Source organism: Pholis gunnellus (genome assembly GCF_910591455.1).
Source record: "Pholis gunnellus genome assembly, chromosome: 23".
Classification (NCBI taxonomy): Eukaryota; Metazoa; Chordata; class Actinopteri; order Perciformes; family Pholidae; genus Pholis; species Pholis gunnellus.
The window spans coordinates 3,405,245-3,410,917 of NC_136550.1; positions in this window are offsets into that span (position 1 = coordinate 3,405,245).

Below are 5,673 nucleotides of genomic sequence, written 5' to 3' on the forward strand. Positions count from 1 at the left end.
GCTACTCCAGAACGAAACGGTACACTTCCGGTTTTAGTGTCAAGACTTCAACGTAAAAGCGCGAATGTAAAGTAAAGTAACGTAAAAGGTCCTGCATTCAAAATCTTAGTAGAAGTACATAAGTAGAAAGTACTTATCATCAAACTATATGCCTCTCTAAAGTACCAGACGTGTCCACTTCAAAGATAGTATGCATTAATGTGTAAGCATCACTAATGTTGCAGTTCATATAGGTGGAGCGCTTTTATTTTGAAGATACGGACCGGAATGGTTATTTGTTGCTATTTGGTGACGTCGCATCAATATTTTGAAACCAAGGCCACAGAAATAAAATACATTTTAATATGTATACAAGTTCATACAAATAAACAGATGAATAAATGCTGCTTTGTCTTATTATTTCCTTTCCTCGTTAAATGAAGAAGGGTGTGAAAAGCAGAGAGGATACGTGTATTATTATTATTCTGCCACACAGAGGTGCTATTCTCACATCAATTCAGTTAATACAGTTAATATAGGCTCGTCATGGTATTTTAAACAATGTATGGGTGGTGATTAAGCAGTTTCTGTTACCACACATTATACATTCATTGAGAATATATCAACACCCCGCCTCCCTCTTTATTATTAACATCTATACATACGAAAACGAAAATAAAAGGTACTAATTGCTAAATGCAGCAACATGCATATTAACAACAGTTTAATGTGTTTTGAGACACAAATGAAGTGAGGGGAGAAGGAACTTTTGTTAATCAAAAAAATTTACTAAATTAACCACGTGTTTCAAATTGTTTAAAACTTTGTCCGTAATCCGGAAGAAAATACGTTTCCTTCCAAACATAATTAAGAAAGCAGTGTAGTTGTATAGGAACCTCATTTTTTAGGGTTGAAGCACATTTAGTCTTTCATAATGAAAAGCTATTGACTACTCAGACTGCTGAGTCAACAGTTTATTCAAATGTGACCATGAATATTTTCATGAAAGGATCTTTCTTCGGGGGGCATTTGCATCAAATTAATAATATATCTCCTTTATCCCCTCCCCCGGACCACAGGGCTTAACACCTGACCACGACACAACAGCTGACTGTGTGTGTGTGTGTGTGTGTGTTTATTTTAAGCTGTCATCACTACCTCGACAGAGACACGTGTTGGTGACCTCACCATAAATTAACCATAAAGGATTATTGTCACAAATTTAGTTGAATTTATTCAACAGCACGCTCATAAGAACACATAAGGCATTTGTTTTTATTTGCTTTCTTCCCTTAAATATAACCTTCAAACTACAGTGTGTCTTGTAACTAAGTCAAAGTATTTTCATTTTCTGCTACGTTATATTTCTACTCCACTACATCCCAGAGGTAAATACTGTAGTTTTTATTCTAGTACATCTCAGAGGTATACATCATACTTTTTACTTTTTAGTGTTTTCAGTGTGAAAGACATCGTGGCCACAAGTGGTAAAATACAGAATAATGATGAATGCTAAAACACAGTGTAAATGTAGCAAAAGTAGAGAAGAGTCATAAAGTCAGTGGTCTGTTACACAACAATGACACTAGTACATGTACAGGATTAGGCAAAGGTGTCTTGTATCTTCTTTCAAAGGAGTTATTGGCTCTATGTTCTGAGCAACACAAATGTTATTTAGTCTTATGTGGTTCAATCAGCTTTCTATTTCTGATTAGTTTCTCCCATGCTTGGGCATCTTATTTCCTTTTGGTCAACGATGAAACGTATCCATCATCACTTTGCAGATTTTATTATAGTCATTAGCTGCCCTGGGACACTTATTAAAGCCCTAATTATCGCTCCTTTTAGCTGCCCACCCAGCCTCGTTGGCCTCACAGCTTCCAGGTTGTGTCGTAGCGGCTCCTGGCAGTCCCTGTCCGGTGTCTCGCCCAGCGACAGGCAGATGGGTGTGAACCATCATGCAACAGGGGACGGGAAGTGCACACGGTAACCCACACCGGCTGCACATGTCAGGGTCATAAATATCTCCGCAGCATCGGTGACTTATTGCGCTCTGATATTTTTGATGGATGATTTGAAGGAGACGAAGAAAGGCGGACGAGGACGACGGGTTAAGATTAGAATTCAATAAAAGTCTTCAAGCTGATTTTAAGTTCTGTTTTATGTTTTTCTTTCTTACATAATATTCACAAATCTTTCACTTTATGAATATTTTGTCATATTATCGAGACAGAGGTGATGTATAAGCTTCTGCCTGCTTGTTATATTGTTTTAATGTCCTTTAATACAACATTTTTTGGGGGGAAGGCCCAGTCACTGGACCTTTTCAGGCCGGCCTGCTCGTCTTTCAGTCGATTTGTCAACACACTGTATATCCTGTGCGTGTCCGTGTTGCATTTTATGTGTGTGTGTTTTCGTGTGCGTCCGTGAGTGTGTGTGTGTGGATACTGTGTGAGCGGCTGGCGTCCTCTGAGGAGCAGTTATCAAGAGGCTCTAATAAGCGCTGATGAAAATGAATCACCGCTGGCTCAAACAGAGACGCAGTCACTCAGCACCACCAGGCCTCGACATCCGTGTGTGTGTGTGTGTGTGTGTGTGACATGGCACTTCATGATTTTAAATATGTTTCAGTGCCCTTACAGATTCATCTGCTGATGTTGTTCTCCATCAATTGATTGATTGACTGTTTGCTTTTTGAAAATAGTGAAAGCAGTGAGAATTATTGTCACAATTCAGCAGAACCCAAAGTGACACCTTCACAATGTTGGTTTAGTCCAAACCTCAACGTTATTACGAACACATTAACATTATTAATATTAATAAAAAGGGTTAGGGTTACAACCATGAAAGGCTTTACGTGAGAAATGACTTAAACGATCAGAAAAGTTTCCAATTATATTTTCTATCAATCGACTAATTGATTATTAAACTCATCTTTTCAGCTGTACTTGTATAAAACGTTGGAAAGTTTCATTCACAATAAAACATCTTATTTTATAAGCCCTTCAAACGTTTTGCGTGCAAAAATCGGACTTTGTTGAAGTAACCAAAGCTGTCGAATAAACGTAGTGGAGTGAAAAGTACAATATTTCCCTCTGAGACGTAGTGGAGTAGAAGTAGAAAGTGGTAGGAAAAGAAAAAACTCAAGTAAAGTACAAGTACCTGAAACTTGTAAGTACTTGTAAGTACTTTACTCGAGTGAATGTATTTAGATCCCTTCCACTCCTTAGTCGGTAGCTTTTCACCGGAGCGTTCCTTTAAATGCCACTTGAGCAAATACGAGACACTACGTGACCACATGCAGATGTAGAATCTCAGAAATATTTTCTCCCTGACTTCACAGGGAGCTGACAGCTGAATGTGACAGTGATACTGCAACATGAAGCGCGGCGTGAATACATGTGCGTGGCTCTAGTTCGAGGTGCATCATTACACCTCGGCTTCATTTACAGCTGAGGAGTAATCATGAGTGTCATCACCATTGATCTATGTGTCGTTCTGTCTCAGACTCCGCAATCCACGTGACACCGGATCAACTGATACGATGAGCCGGATTTAAGAGTTCCACTATTTTAGGAGACTGAAATTCAGAAGTTTGTAACCTCCTGCACGCAAAGGCTCGTTGTGTCCAGTCAGATTTCGAAGAGGACTACTTTGTGTTGGGGCTTCAACATGTGGGTGGAACAAAGACGGAGGCCTAACATGTCAAATTAAAAGCTGAAACTGTGGAACTGCGCCGAACCCCCCCCCCCCCCAATCAGGCGTTAAAATCTCCCCTATGTGTGAGATTTGGTTCAAAACACAACACTGGTGCCTCATTGGACGAGAGCCACGGGAACCCCAGGGAGTCCCCTGTGACACGGCCATGACGTCACCATATAGTGTATATATATATATATATATATACACTATATATATATAGATATAGACACATACCTTCACCCTGCGCGGCCCAATGTGACTAGTAAACCATAAACTCATGTTTACGATGTTTACTGAGGTAATAAATCAAGAGAGAAGTAGAGTCATCTTCTTATAGACTTCTATACAACCAGAGGAGTCGCCCCCCGGTGGCCATTAGAGAGAATGCAGGTTTAAGATACGAAGCATTGGCTTCACTTTTCGTATTCTCCCTTGTCATGTAACACGTTGTGGACATTGACTAAATAGAAGTTTGAATCATTTAATTCTTCTTCTTTTGGGGCCCAAACTATTTCAAATGTGAATAATGTTTTTATCTCTGTTTAAAAAGTTATTATTAAACGAAAGAAGAATTTTTAGATTATATGAAGTAGGAAGGACACCAATTTATTTTATATATTAGAAGATGAAGAAACAATGTCATAAATGACCTGTAGAAGTGTAGAAGCGCCTCTCTTGAACTTGAAGCCGATAGACTCATTAAGATGTGTTTTGGGCAACAAAAACAAAAAGTACTTTATCATTTTCTCTTGTCCTGCCTTCTCCCTTTTATTCTCTCACACACACACAATTTAAAAATCACGTCAGTGACTTGCTGCTTGGTACGCTGGACTGGCTGGTTGACCCAGAAACTCTTTTCACAACTGGATGAGCTAATGGAGTCCAACACAAAGTGACCTGTTGCCAGGAGCTCGCCCACACAATGCTAACGGTTCACAAGTGTATGAAACAAATCTAAACTGAACACTTAAACACCATACATGTAACCTGACGTCCACTGAATCATTTCCTACTTTCAAACTCTACGCTTATAATAAAAAAACGAGCAATTTGTGACGAGAAAAGTTGACTGGATCGCCTGCGCTGCTGAACTTGAAGCAGTGGAACCAGTAAAACCAGCGAGACGAGAGCAAGACGAGCGTAAAACAGGACACTGACTCAACAAGGCAGGAGTGTGTTTACACTGAAGGTAAAGAGAGAAGAAGACGTGATAAGCAATCATCACACGTGGAGGTAAAGCAGCAGCTGCACATTTAAAACGCGCCTGTTCTGTTTTTCTACCACGCGCTGTGTTAACCACACCTGTCACGCTGTAAAAACCGAAACCCTCTCCGAAATTTACGAGGTGTTCGGTCATATCGTGAGTGTGCACTGTAGGCTAAATGTGTGTGTGTGTGTGTTGTCAAGGTCAGCATGTTTTTGAACTGTTTCCTCCCAAAATCTGTCCTGTGCAATGTGCAAAATGACCACTTTACGGAGCGTTTTAGCATCTTTCAGCTCGTTCATTCTGCTTTTTTTGGCCCACAGATTTACTGTTTTGGAGTATTTTCACTGCTCTCATCAACCTCGGCCCTTGGCCAAACCAGCGTAAACCACCTGCAGACGGACAAATTAGCAGCTTGCTTGTGAACATAGCGGAGCATTTGGCAGCTAAAGAGACAGATACTTCAGTCAGCAGTTGGTGGAAGACTCCAAATGAATGCTCAGGCCTTTGCTGGATCTGTTACAGCTGTATTTATTAACACGTTTGCCACATCTGATAACATGTCGGATGTTCTGTTTCTGCTGCTGCCCAGGTGTCAATATCAAATACCGCAGCTATATTTATTTGGCCGACGCACTTAAATGACTTGGGCTCAGTTTTATATCGAGACACTATTTAAGTACGTTTTAAGGGGAAATTTATAAATGCAGAGTTGGACACGAGAGACCAACATGTGTTTAAATGCAGGTGGTGGTGACTCTTTTCCCAAAGGAGGATAAAGTGTGACT